Source organism: Podarcis bocagei, assembly GCF_964188305.1.
Source record: "Podarcis bocagei genome assembly, chromosome: 11".
Lineage (NCBI taxonomy): Eukaryota > Metazoa > Chordata > Lepidosauria > Squamata > Lacertidae > Podarcis > Podarcis bocagei.
In genome coordinates, this window is record NC_138136.1 from 10903783 (window position 1) to 10919024 (window position 15242).

The 15242-nt window shown below is 43.8% G+C and overlaps 1 long non-coding RNA gene across 1 annotated transcript in view; it reads left to right on the forward strand.

The window, feature by feature from the left end:
* LOC308597901 overlaps positions 1-11317 on the forward strand; it is a 72044-nt gene extending 60727 nt beyond the window's left edge. The window contains exons 2-4 of the long non-coding RNA XR_014013269.1: positions 1351-2120; positions 4142-4338; positions 11095-11317. This is a non-coding gene — a long non-coding RNA (uncharacterized lncRNA). The remainder of the gene's footprint in view (positions 1-1350; positions 2121-4141; positions 4339-11094) is intronic.
* Positions 11318-15242: the final 3925 nt, after the last annotated feature.

A 15242-nucleotide genomic window follows, 5' to 3' on the forward strand; every position in this document is an offset into this window, starting at 1 on the left:
GTGGAACTGCAAGTGAGGTTTTAAGAACTAAAGAAATAATCACACAAATTGTATTTCTGTCCTGAGGAAACTTCATTAAAATACTAGATCAGGCTGCTCACTGCTGAACAACGTGCCCAGTTGCTAAAGATCCTGTGGTTAGAATGAATGGAAAGACGAACCATGTTACATTGTTACGTGCACTGAAAAATCAACTGGCTTTGAAGAATTTCTGGGCATTCTCTTACGTTCTAATTAGATGTTTCCAACTAACAAATGCCACTGAATTCCACCCAACTTTGAGCTTTCATCTTAAAAACATTGTCCGCCAGACCTGAAATAGGAATCAGAAGTATAGAATGCTAACCCTGTTTGAAACTCATTGTGTTAGATGTTTTGAATGGTGCAATAGAAGCACAAAGCAGTTGTAGGCGTGTGTGTGTGTGTTTCTCTTTCTTCCATATGATATTGCTTATTGTTTTCTGATCTAAAAATATTAAGGAGAAACCACACACACAATCAGGAATTGGCCACATTGAAGAAACACTTTTCTTTCTCTCTCTCTCTCTCTCTCTCTCTCTCTCTCTCCCCCCCATGGCTTTGAAACAAACACCTCATTTGATTTGTGGATCTGGAGCGAAGACAGCTGTGACAAATTCCAGTGACAGATTATAATTAAACTCCACAGAAAAGGGGTTCAGTAACAAAAAGAGAAAAGGATCATAGAAGCCTACTGTCAACATATATTTTTCCTCATACTGATATTAAAATAACAAAATGTACTGACAAAAGGAGCTGTGGCAATGCCATGTGGGCGGCATGTTGCATCCAATGTGTTAAGGCAGGATTTTAACAGTTTGCTCACACTTGTTGCTTGGTATAAGAACTCAAGCTTTTCTATTGCAGTTCCCATCAGAAAATGACGCACACAACCTGATTCAGCCTTGGTTTGTAGAACAATGGGTGGGAGCAGGTTCATGTCTCCATTGCGCAAACGCACATAGGCAGCTTTCCATGAAATTGGGAAACCAGCCTTTTCAACTGTGATGATCTCTGTGTACATATAAAGGTGTAAAGTGGGGATGCGGGTGGCGCTGTGACCTAAACCACTGAGCCTCTTGGGCTTGCCTATCAGAAGGTTGACGGTTCAAATCCGCACAATGGGGTGAGCTCCCGTTGCTCGGTCCCAGCTCCTGACAACCTAGCAGTTTGAAAGCATGCCAGAGCAAGTAGATAAATAGGTACTGCTATGGCAGGAAGGTAAATGGTGTTTCCATGTGCTCTGGTTTCCATCACGGTGTTCCGTTGCACCAGAAGCGGTTTAGTCATGTGGCCACATAACCCAGAAAGCTGTTTGTGGAAAAACGCCAGCTCCCTCAGTCTGAAAGCGAGGTGAGCACCACAACCCCATAGTTGCCTTTGACTGGACTTAACCATCCAGGGGTCCTTTACCTTTACCTTAAAAGGTATGTTGCAGACTTGCCCACAAAATAATGCACAAACAGCAGGATACAGAGCCTGTTGCCTCTTGTCGTACAAGCAATTCTGTGAACTGGGCTACTGTTGAGGTCAGGGGTTTCTTTGGCAAAAGGGTTATTAGCTGGGGTCTTGTTATCCTCATCAGAAGGAAACTCCATTCATTACCTGGCAAGCCCAATTGCTGCATCCTGTCCACATCACAGAAGCATCTGTAAACATCAATGTACATGCATCTGAAACTACAAACGGACCAGAGGTCTCAGACATACTGTATATACATACATGGATGTTTCAAGTCATATGCAGAATGTTTGTTCTTTACACACCAGTATATTTTCAATGTAAAGTGTGGGGCTGCTGATTCTTGCAGATCTTTGGGGCCTGTCCATTTGAACTATTATTTTGAAGTTAATTAATGACATGGTATACTGCAGAAACCCCAAATAGATTGTAGTATTACCATAAAGATTTGGTCGACGGCACTGACCTTGACGTTATTGTTAATGCACCTAACAGCTTCCAAAATGTAAGTTGCAGCCAGCTGGAGAATGTCAACTGCTCATTTCTGAATGCTATGTCAGAGGGCGGAACTCTGCAATCTTTTCAAAATGGGTCTACCATAGATCAGCCAATGGACAACAGGCAGACATATTCACAGACAGGTGGGCTTTATTTGCAATCCTTTGGAGCAGCAAACAGATGGAAGAGAATCAGCAGTGCTTCTTTTCCTTATTGCAGTACATTTTTATCTGATTCTATCATGTAAGGCAGGGGTCAGCAAACTTTTTCAGCAGGGGGGCGGTTCACTGTCCCTCAAAACTTGTGGGGGGCCAGACTATATTTTGGAAGGGGGGGGGGAGAACGAATTCCTATGTCCCACAAATAACCCAGAGATGCATTTTAAATAAAAGCACACATTCTACTCATGTAAAAACACCAGGCAGGCCCCACAAATAACCCAGAGAGATGCATTTTAAAAAGGATGCATTCTATTCATGTAAAAACAGGCTGATTCCTGGACCGTCTGCGGGCCGGGTTTAGAAGGCGATTGGGCTGGATCCGGCCCCCAGGCCTTAGTTTGCCTACCCATGATGTAAGGCGTCTTGAATGGGTTTTCTAAAGGAAACCTCTACATATTTTAAATAAATAAACAGATAAATAAAAAGTTTCCCTTTTAGTCTTTTTTTTAAAAAAACACCTCTCTCTCTCTCTTTGTGTGTGTGTTTGTGTGTCCTTAGCCTTGTCCTTAAAGCCACATAGTTCCTCTCTCCCTTGCTGCTACTGTTTTAGGGATAACCTCTAAGTCATCAGACCTCTGTATCTGGATATTAACTTGCACAATCTAGTACCCTGACCATCCTGTGGATCAAGGCACTTTCACCATTGCATTGACTTTCTTTCCTATTCCAAGAAAAAGTCTGTCTTGAACCTGTGGTCAGACTCCCCTTCCTCAGAGGATGAGGCTGGGAATTGAGATTGGGAAAGAGAATATCCCTCAGATGCAGATACTGAACCAGAAGCACTTGCCCCAAAGGCGCCCATTTTGCCAGGACCTTTCTGACCCAAAGACTCCAGCTCAGAAGACCTTGGGCAATCGCAATCTTTCCTGCTCATTCAGAGTCAATGATTGCTAATGTATGCTGTTTCCCTTTAACTGAAGACTGTCCTCTCATGGAACTAGTGGAACTAGGTGCAGCACCTATATAAAGCTCAGTTCCAGGATGACTGCTGCTGAAACAACATTTGAGCTCAAGTCTTATGGAGTTGCATGCCAGAGCTCTGCATGGAGAAGCCTTGCTGCTGCTGAAGTCTTGCTGCTGCTGCCAAACCCATTGCTCAAAATAGAACATAACCTAATTTGCATTCCCTTACCTTTGCTGTAGCACAGGCACGTACAACAGGTAGATCGTAGGCTCCCTTAAAAGAAGCTCAAAAACTTTGACCTGAACCTGCCAAAATAGGGATTTCCTTCCTAAAAAAGCTCAACGATTCTGACCTGAATCCCCGGGGTAGATCACTCTGCCAGTCCTTAAGTCTGTGAGTAGATCAGTCTCTTGGAAGTTGGCCACCCCTGAACTAGCAGAACCAGTCATCAAAATCCATTGATTTTGACATGGCATGGTCCCTGGGAGATGGAACCAGAGGCCATTAGATGTGGGCTGTCCTCTGATAGGGAGGTCTCACAAGGCCTCTGCCAGCTGTTGTGGAAACCTCATCAACCCCTGCTTTACTAATGTCAGAGCTGTATTATTGGTTAGTAGTGACAGATCAGGGGATCACTTGAGTCAGAAGGATCTACAGCCTTCCTATTTCCTCAACACACCCTGAACCAGGAGATGGAGACCTAAAGGAATGTCTCCACCCCCCATCATTCAGCCTGGACACTGAGGTCCAGCTCTGAGAGCCTTCTGGTGGTTCCCTCACTGTGAGAAGTGAGGTTACAGGGAACCAGGCAGAGGGCCTTCTCAGTCGTGGTGGAATGCCCTCCCATCAGATGTCAAGGAAATAAACAACTATCTGACTTTTAGAAGACATCTGAAGGCAACCCTGCTTAGGGAAGTTTTTAATGTTTGATGTTTTATTGTGTTTTTAATATTCTGTTGGCAGCCGCACAGAGTGGGCAGGGTATAAGTAATAAATTATATTATTCTTATTCTGGCATACACATTCTCCCTCTTCTTAGAAACCATGTAATGAAAATTGTAAAACGAAAAAGAAAATCTCAGAAAGGGAAAGAAGGAGAGAATGAATTTTCTCCCCACTTAACCATCCTGCTGCCTGTCTGGAAGGCTTTGTAAGACTTGGATTCTCTGCCCCCGCCCACCCCGCCACACACATTCCTGGTGGGATTGCTCTGCCTGGAAGCTTTTTGCGAACAAAGTAAGTATCCATTTTTGTCATGTAATGATTTTATTGCCAGTGAATTTGGAGACGGTTAAAAAACACACACACTCCCTAGGAAAAATTACCCTTAAGATCAGCCTGGGCAACCCTAGTGGAATTTAGTGCACCAGGATATAATAGATCACCTTCCTGGCTGAATTAAGTGCATTGACAGATTATTGGTTATCTTTCTACCTTCCCTAAATCTCATGTTAACAGCTTGTATATGAACCTTTTAGTGAATAACTAAAGGCTTTGAAGGTTTACAAACAAATCTTCAAATGAATTGACCCAAATGAATAGCCTATCTACAGCTTGAAGAGTCCATCTAACAATGCATATTCTATACTTACAAACTGGCTGAAATCTTTGCTGCTAGGCTTGGGGGCTTTGGCACAAGAGAACAGGCAACTGTTTAGCAAAGCTGAAATCTTTGCTGATGTACAATTTTTAAGAAGAAACTGCAATGCAGATAAGAGCCTTGCCATGTAAACTGCAGGGCACTGGGCCGTGTGTTGATTGAGTGAGTGCAGAAAATCTAATTTAAACCAAGTGGGCAATTATAGTCCCAGAATTGGTGATTACCTGTTCCACATTTGTCTTTAGTGATATTTACCCCTCTCTTTCCCTCTCTTAAGTTTCCATCATAGCACAGACTGCTTTTCTCTTTAAGATACTTTACAGACTTAGCATTTTACTGGTGGCAAATATGAACTGCTCAATGTGGACACAAATTGGCTCCAGCTGCCATCAAACAAAACAGCTTCGAGAATCAAATCTACTACAGCATCCCCTGTAGGAAACCATTTATTCTAAGGCTTCTATTATTTTAATTGGAAATTCTCTCTGTTTATGCTGCCAAGGATTTGAGACAGTAAAGATTGGCTCCAAAGTGCGTTGCGTGGAATTTTAGCATGCTTGCTGAATGATTCCTCCACCCCCTTTTTCTCTCTTTTTAAAAACCACAGTATATTATATATAGGCTTCAATCTTGCACACAGACTGCCTAAATACCATTGAAGTCAATTGGATTCAAACAGAATTGCAGCTGTAATGTGTAGCTTGTGTTTACTAGTCAAGCGGTGGAGAGAGGTGAAGCTTGTGTTTCCAGCTCTGATCTCAAGTCCCTTTTCATTGATATTTTTTTTTTGAAGCGTGTCCATTCTGACCTCTTGCTGCCTTTTCCATCTCAGTCTTCTTCACTAGCTAAGCCATGACTTTGCACCTGGTGTGAAGAAAAGGACTACCGTATTTTTCGCCCTATAAGACGCACTTTTCCCCCTCCAAAAATGAAGGGGAAATGTGGGTGCGTCTTATGGGGCGAATGCAGGCTTTCACTGAAGCCTGGAGAGCGAGAGGGGTTGGTGCGCACCGACCCCTCTTGCTCTCCAGGCTTCAGGAGAGCCCCAGCGCCAGCCCCACAAGGTCGGGGGGCAGAGGGAGGCGGAACGCCGCCATCCCGCTGTCTCCCGAAGTGGTTTGGAGGCTGACGGCGGGGCTGACGGCGGGGAGAAGAGCGCTTCTCCCCGCTGCCTGCCCCACCACTCCTGGGACAGCAGGGAGACGTGCTGCGTCTCCTTGCTGTCCCCGGACCTGATCACAAGGCGGGCGGGGGGAGAAGAGCGCTTCTCCCCGCTGCCTGCCCCACCACTCCTGGGACAGCAGGGAGACGTGCTGCGTCTCCTTGCTGTCCCCGGACCTGATCACAAGGCGGGCGGGGGGAGAAGAGCGCTTCTCCCTGCTGCCTGCCCCACCACTCCGGGGACAGCAGGGAGACGCACTGCGTCTCCTTGCTGTCCCCGGACCTGATCGCAAGGCGGGCGGCGGGGAGAAGAGCGCTTCTCCCCGCTGCCTGCCCCACAAGCGCCTGGGGGGGAAATAAATTTTTTTTCTTTATTTCCCCCCCAAAAAACTTGATGCGTCCTATGGGCCGGTGCGTCCTATGGGGCGAAAAATATGGTAAATGCAAAAAGAAGAGGCGGGATTTGTTAATGCTTGAGAACAAGCACGGGGCCAGTGGAAGGTTTTCACATCTTCCATATCCCTCCCCTGCAATTTGGGTGAATAGGTATGAATGGGAAACATTGCAAGCTTCTCTGTGGAATCACCCTATGACACTATGGTAACATTTAAAGGCCTGCATTCACATGGGCAACACCAAACACATACCTATATACAAGAAAGTCACCTAGTTGGGATTGACCAATCCTCTTTCTTGCCCCCTGCAGGAATGAATCACAATATAGCATTGTTCTCATGGGCTATTCTTTTCCAAGGATATAGATGTGCTGCTGAGAGCAGCTTGAAACAGTGTCAAAGGCTTCTATCTTTTTGTACAAGTGAGTGAGAAAGAGGGAAAGAGACTCAGAAATCTCATATTTAAAAGGACGAAAATCCTTAACTTTCACGCATTCCCCTGAAAATTAATCTAATTTACAGAAATTTCTGGGTCAAATACTTCAGTCTAGCAATAGTTGCAATTATTGTGGCATGAAGATACTTTCTGAATAAGATGTTTAATTGCCAAGGCAAAAGGCCAAAGTGAATGAATCTTATTCAACTAGAGAAGTTTAAAGACTGAAAGGAAAGAGAGAGAAGACAGAGAACTGTGCTATCAACCCACACACGTCTGAGCAGATACCCACTTATACTTCTTGAGAATGTATTCCATCTGTAGAGCAACAGTAGGTGGCTGAAAGCAGTCTTGAAAATTCATTTGTAGTTTAAGAAATGGCAACAAAAACTTAAGGATACGTACTTTAAATGTAACAGTCACATATAAGAAGTCTAACCACCAAGAGATGCTATTGTCAAAACACAAAATTCAAATTATCAGTCTAAACACAATTATTTTGAAGTAAGCGCTATTGACCCATAGGAACCACTCCCAAATAAATCTGTGCGGAGTTACAGTTGAAAATAAGTTTTATGCACATTTAAAACCTGGCAACATTTCACAATTTTTAATGTTCATTTTTAAAAAACAACAACACAAAAACCCACCACCACAAACATCTTAAATTTTGATCCTTGCTGATGACTTTCAACAATTAATTGAAACATTTTTTCTTCCCTCATAGCTCCGGAACCTAATGTCAGCATTTCAACACATTAATGAAGTCTTTCAGAGAAAGTTAGAACAAATTTAAACATATGCAAAGTCAGATCAGATCATTGAGGGAGCTGGCGTTTGTCCACAGACAGCTTTGTCCACAGACAGGCAGCAGGACTAAATTGCTTCTGGCACAATTGGACACCATGACGAGTGCCAGAACACCTGGAAATGCTGTTTTCCTTCCCACTACAGTGGTACCTATTTACCTACTCACACTGGTGTGCTTTTGAACTGCTAGTTTGGCAGGAGCTGGGACAGAGAAACGGGAGCTCACCCCATCATGGGGATTCAAACCACCGACCTTCTGATCGGCAAGCCCAAGAGGCTCAGTGGTTTGGACCACAGCGTCACCCATGCCCCAGTCTTTACCAGTCTGTGTGCAAGTACTTCCCACAGCCTTCCTCAGGAAAACACTCTCTTGGTGCCGAATTGGAACAAACAGCATTTCGAGTTTTCTGCAGAATTGTTTCCAGTGGGTTTTCATGGGGAAAGTGCTGGAGGTAAAAAATAATAATAGCAGCACTCTGACACAGAGCTTTAAAGCATGAAACTGTTTCTAGAAATGTGGCACACAAGGAAGTTCCGATGAGCCCTTAATTTGTGGTTCGAGGACCCGACCCCGGTGAAGTGAAATGAAGACACAAGGACACGTGATATAAGGTTAATGGGCTAGAGAAAGGCCACAACTTTATTGGTTACAGCATTTGAAAAGGTATTGGCTTAGGCATTGGATCGAAACAAGTGGGTTCTTCACCAGTAGGTGGAGCCTGTCGATGCTAATCCGACTATAGGCTCACCCCTGCTGTCACCGAGGGTCGTGCCAAGGCCTCCCGCCAAGCAGGCATCGGACGGAATACACGACCCCCAGATTCCTTTAACGGAATACCCCTAAAAAATTGAAGGCATAGGCGATGGCCACACCTAGCACTTCCACACAGCGCAACACATTATTCCAATGCCTAACCTACCCACCAATACCACAAAAAAGTTGTGACGATTGCTACGAGGTAGGCGAAAAAACCAATTAGCCTAGTGCCAAATGGAAAAACTCCTACCAGGCCCCCCAGCCAACCAGGGCGACCAACCTAAGGTCCATAGCAAGGCCGAAAAAAACACCTGAGCCCTAACCAGTCTGTGTGCAAGTGCTTCCCACAGCCTTCCTCAGGAAAACACTCTCTTGGTGCTGAATTGGAACAAACAGCATTTCGAGTTTTCTGCAAAATTGTTTCCAGTGGGTTTTCATGGGGAAAGTGCTGGAGGTAAAAAATAATAATAGCAGCACTCTGACACAGAGCTTTAAAGCATGAAACTGTTTCTAGAAATGTGGCACACAAGGAAGTTCCGATGAGCCCTTAATTTATGGCAGATCCAGCAATGTGTACTTGAAACTACGCTTCTACCCATCTCATAATGACCTCTATGTTTTAAACTAGACTTTTTATTATGTATTTTACAACTAAAGGAGATGTAAGAGGGGCACATAGAGGGGAAAAGTTAAGGCTCTGCTTATAGTCCCATCATTTAAATTGATAGGACACAAAGAGAAAGGAAATTAATCGTAGAAATTGTGTCTTATTTCACGAAAGGAAGAAAGATGGGGAGATGAAGACGGAAACTGATTGGTACAGAAGTGTGATTCCATTGGATCCAAAGTGTTGGATATGGGTGCATTTTTTTAAAAAAAAACTTAAGGTTTTTTTTTGTAGAGTACACACATTGTCTCTTTTTCAGGTTGAGTTTTCTACAGATCATTTATATTTGTTGCGAGACATTGGTGTTGTATGTATCTTATATGCAGTATAAGATTGGGAAGAGAAAAAGGGTGGTGGCAAATAATATAAACTCTTCTACTTTGTTTGGGGGCAGGTTGTGACAGCATCAACTGGATAGGTTTTCTTTTTATTCGCTTGTTACAGGACCTTGGTAATGAGAGGGATTGGGAGGGCAGTGTGTGGTTGGTTGTCTGTGGACGGATGCAGTGCGGTTTCCTTGCAATTATGATGGGAGGAAGGCTTAGAAAGCCAAATGTATTTGGATGATGTCGGTGGGTTCTTGTTGTCTTGTTGGGCTGTGTATGTGAAAAAGGGGCAGAAACGACTGGCAGAAATCCGAGACCAGGGAGAAGTTTAAGACTATTTATAGAAATATTGTAAAAATAATGAATGTTAGAAAAATGTTGGAATGAAGTTATATGGCTTTAGTAGAAATGTTATAAGGAATCAAGTATAAATAGATTAATAGAGTATTAAAGGGAAAAATAAGGTTAGAATATGTTAAGATAATTATAGGATAGAAAACAGAGGAAGATGGAAAGGAATTGCTGAAACAATTAACAGAAGTGGAATACAAAAAGGGAGGTGTGAGGAGGTCGTGGAAATAAGGGAATGAAAGATAAGATATTGAAATTGTTTTGTGTTTTAAATGGTTTGTGTCTTGTTTTGTTAGTTTTATGGGGTTTTTTGTTTTTTTGTGTTTAAACGGTTGGAAAATTAATAAATATTTTTTTTAAAAAAAAAAGATAAAGGGGAGCCATACTGGGGTGAAGGCGTCTTCTTCTATTTGTTCCTGTATCAGTTTCAGTAGGCTCGCTTTCAAGTTGAGGGAGCTGGCGTTTGTCCACACACAGCTTTCTGGGTCATGTGGCCAGCATGACTAAACTGCTTCTGGTGCAATGGAACACCGTGACAGAAACCAGAGTGCACAGAAACACTGTTTACCTTCCCGCTGCAGTGGTACTTATTTATCTACTTGCACTGGCGTATTTTCGAACTGCTTGATTGGCAGGAGCTGGAACAGAGCAACCGGAGCTCATCCCGTCATGGGGATTTGAACCGCCAAACATCTGATTGGCAAACCCAAGAGACTCAGTAGTTTAGACCACAGCATCAAGTTTTTTGTATTGTTCTATGGAGTATTGTTTAGTTTAAGCTGTTGAATTAGTTTAAGGCATTTGTATTGTTTTATATAATGTTGCAGGATGCGGGTGGCGCTGTGGGTTAAACCACAGAGCCTATGAGTTGCCAATCAGAAGGTTGGCGGTTCGAATCCCCACAACGGGGTAAGCTCCCATTGCACGCTCCTGCCAACCTAGTAGTTCGAAAGCACATCAAAGTGCAAGTAGATAAAAAGGTACCGCTCCGGCGGGAAGGTAAACGCCATTTCCGTGCACTGCTCTGGTTCGCCAGAAGCGGCTTAGTCATGCTGGCCACATGACCCGGAAGCTGTACGTCAGCTCCCTCGGCCAATAAAGTGAGATGAGTGCTGCAACCCCAGAGTTGGTCACGACTGGACCTAATGGTCAGGGGTCCCTTTACCTTTACTATATAATGTTGCATATAGATTTTTATTTTTTTGTTTTTACTTATGGTTATTTCTAATTGTTTCTACCATGTTTTTTGAACTGTTGCTGTTGATTTGATATGTTATGAGCTGCTACGGGGACGATTTGATGGGAAGGAGATGCGGAAGGTATCAGATCCCACAAGACTCAGACTCATAATTTGGCTCAGGAAATGTAGAAGCTACTGCCTCCCACAACTCAGGAGGAGCTCGCTGAGTGCTAATCAAAAGACTACCATGATCTATTGCTTTTGCAGTTGCCAATTTTAGCTATTATTTCTCTTGTCTTATTATTTTAGGAGGAGCACTTATTTTGAATGGATCAAGACATGCATATGTATTACCTGAAAGGTGAAGCAGGGATAACTGCAGTGCCTTAAGGGTTAGTCATAAAAATGACAAAGCAGAAGGCGAAAATACCAAAGATGGAATTCTTACTTATCTATGTACCATGATGGTATCTCTGCTGTTTCCAGTAGGCACAAAGAAAGAACATCGTGTACCTAGACAAGGGAGGTTGTTAAGGGCGCATAATCATAATAGTAATAAAATATATATATCCAAAAAGGGATGATAATTCTCTGACAGTTGCAGTCACACAATTACTTGCAATTTAATCGAAAATAGTACTCTTGTCATTTTCAGCCACTTGCAGAGAATGACAGATGGTAGTTCTGATCTAGTCAGTTCATAAAAAGATACCAACATAATGTGAAGATTATTAGAGCTTATAACAATGCTTACAGACCAAGGGAAGTGATTTGCTCCATGTGAATAATGTAGCAGTAAAAGTAACAAGTATATGATTGTTGATTTAATTTAGAACTATTAGTGGGGAAATTGCTACCACAAGGCAGTAACATATTGATAAATCCAATTTAACTCAGGAGGGCTTGCATCTGAGTAACCATGCACAGGATTGCAATGGAAGGTCCCAATTCATGTTAATCGCTTTTACCGAGAGAGCATATTTTGTGTTGGTGGGTTTTTGTTGTTGTCGTGTTGTTCTGTGTATGTGATAAAGGGGAGCCATACTGGGGTGAAGGCGTCCTCTTCCAAACTGAATGTTGGAAGATTCAGGACAGATTTCGAAAAGTGCTTCTTCATGTAGTCCATAGTGAGACTACGAAACACAATTCCAACGGAGGTGGTGATGGCTGCCATTTTGGATGGCTTTCATAGGCGCCAACTCTATGGGGCTGAGGGCAACTCAGCTCCCCACCCCTCGCCAGTATGCAGTGATGAGGCTGAGCCCCCCATTCTTGAAGGGCTGGCCCCATTGGGCCTACCCATGGCAGTGGAAGGCCTCGGCAGGCTTACCCACAGTGGCAGAGGGCCTTGCTGGGCCCTGTGGCCTCTTCCCGATGCACCTCTGACAGCTTTAAAAGAGAACTGGAAAAAATCATGCAAGATAAGGCAATCAATGTCTACCAACGATGATGGCTATGCCCTGCCTCCATGACTCCATAATGCTTTTGAATATCAGTTGTGTAGCCTTATTGGAATTCACCGATTGGGTCTGCATTGCTCCGGGACAGGAGGAAGGAAGTCAAATGACACCTGAGGTTGATTCAAAGAAAGAGTTTATTCTGCTCTCCGGATAGCAGAAGACACTTGCGTGATCAAGTCCACAGCAAGTCCAAAGAAATGACAGGTTTCATGCAGTTTATATATCCTCCAGGCACCCTCTCACTCCTCCCCTAGGAGCCCAACCACGTCAGCCTATGTACGCAGGTTGACATCACATATGTTCCTGCTCTGGTACTCTCAACCATAAAAGGGTCTTCCTTCCTGTACTTCTGACCATAAAAGGATCTTCCTTCCTACTCTTATCTGGGAAGACGTCATTATCTCCGGGAACACGCTTTTGGCGTTTTCCCCGGACATTGGTATTGTGCGTATTTTGTGGTCAGCACATAAGATAAAGTTCTGATGTGTTTTCGTTGTTCCCCTGGGGAGCCAAGGCCATCCCTTGCCAGTCCTGATAAAGGACAGAACTGTTTATGCAGTTGTGTCCTTATTATGGTTTTGCTCAACAGTTCAAGTTTTACGCATTTAAAAGTGCTCTCTTTTGAAAGAACAAAAGGGGGGGAGGTTGAGTCAGTTTTTAAACTTACTACACAGAAACCCATTCCTTCAGTTGATGAAACCCGCAGGAGGGGCAAGTGCTTATGTGCTTAAACCTTGTTTTCTCCCTGCCAGGCTTAAGCAGAACAGCAGCAGCCCTATTCAGTGGCGTAGGAAGGTCAGGTGGTATCCGGTGCGGAAAATTTCTTGTCACCCCCCCCCAATACACTGAAATCTAGTTGGACTCCCAAGAGACTGTGATCTACTCACAGTATAAAAATACTGACTGTGATCTACACATTGTCATTGTTGAGCTTTTTTAAGAGGACGGTCGGCCAAAGTTGTTGAGTTTTTTGGGGGGTTACAGGGTTTGGGTCCTGACTTGAGGGAGCTTTTGCTTCTCTCCTTCCCTCCACCCTCTGCTTGTTTACTTGCCAGCCTCCTTCCCGCCATCTCCCTGCCTGCCTGCCTGCCTCTTCCTTCAGCCCGGGAAAGCAGGGCTGTCAAAACGAAGGGGGAAGGGGGGAAGGGCACTGGTAAAGCGGCACATCTCCCCCCTTTCCCCGACGACTTGGGGCAGGCGGGAGTTGTGGGCGGGCAGTGCGCTAAATGTCATCCCCCTCGGTGATGACACCCAGGGCGACCCGCCCCCTTGCTCTGCCCCTAGCCCTATTGCTTTATGAGGTTTGGATCTGGTGTAACTTTGTGCTGACTTAACATACGCCAGCTTCTTGGGCATAGGATTTCTCCCTTGATGGAAAGCTTGGGAAGGCTCCATTGATTAAGCTGCTATGACCTGCTACACATGACTGTTTGAGCTTATGAAATAAATAAAAAAATCTCCTGCTGTCCTTCTGATAAAAACCCCACCCCACCCTCCCGCTATATATAAGGGTCTGGTGACTTCTGTTTCAGTGTATCTGAAGAAGTGTGCATGCATGTGAAAGCTTATACCCAGAACAAACTTAGTTGGTCTCTAAGGTGCTACTGGACAATTTTTTAATTTATTTTGACTGCGTCAGACCAACACGGCTACCTACCTGAGCTTATGAAGTTTCAGTATGTAGTACATTCACTGACCTTAAAAAAAATTCTAAAGGATTCCTCAAAATTCCACGGAAGACAAAAGTGCTTAGAGAGGGTGGGGAAATAAAGAGAAATCCTACAAATGTTTCCCTGAGAGCCATTTGAGGTCTGGGTTTCCCTCAAACTGCAAAATGAAAACCATAACTATAATGAGCAAGAAGCAGAGCTTTAAATAAAAGCGACAGGGATGGGCTTCTTACAATGCCCTGCCTGTTCCACTAGAACAGTTACAGTAATTTGGGGATATTCATTTTCATTCTTACCAGCTTCTAATGGCAGAGGGGACGGGGGGATAAGAAGCAACAGGTTATTTAATTTAAATTTAAATGACTCTGTTACTCAAAATAGAGTTTACAGGAAAGCCTTTTGGAAAACTCCCATGGAATTTTTAATAGCACATTATACCAAATACGGTTATGAAGCCTGAAAAGCTAATCAATGAATCTATCCACATTTTCCTCTTGGGCAAAAAAATAAAAAAAATAAATGTGGGCATGCATTGGATTCTAAATAAATAATAATGATGGGGACAGTGAAAGTTCCTGGGGGGAAAAACCAATTCAAACAAAAAATGTAAAGGGGAAAGTGTCACATTCATTCACCTGAACACTTGCACACAGAAGGCTGTATGTTTGCTGCTAACCTTTGTTCTTATGTCGTCCTGGTCTCCACAGGGAGATGCATATGTATCTGTATCAATATCTGTGGGGTTACTCTTTTCAGTAGCATACCCATATCTTTTTCTGCAATCCCCGAAGTGATGACATTGTAATTCAAGTTTCTCTGCCTGCCCTCTGTGACGAAAAGTTAGAATCATAGAATCATAGAATCATAGAGTTGGAAGAGACCACAAGGGCCATCGAGTCCAACCCCCTGCCAAGCAGGAAACACCATCAGAGCACTCCTGACATATGGTCGTCAAGCCTCTGCTTAAAGACCTCCAAAGAAGGAGACTCCACCACACTCCTTGGCAACAAATTCCACTGTCGAACAGCTCTTACTGTCAGGAAGTTCTTCCTAATGTTCCTAAGTTGGTTTTGCTGGATCGGTTGGATCAAAAAACAAAAATAAGTTCCTTCTTTCCCTGCCAGCAAATGGTTAATGAACGGCAGCCTCTGATTGGCTGTGGTTCCAGGAGGGAGAGTTTAAAAGGAGAGGATCTGAGAGAAAGCAAAGTTAGAGTGAGGTTGGTTGAGAGGGTTGGTTGAAATGGGTTGGAATAGAGGTTGGAGATAGGTAGGGAGACAGGTTGAGGTAGATAGAGTGAAAGCGAGAAAGAGCTGGTTCTGGGAAG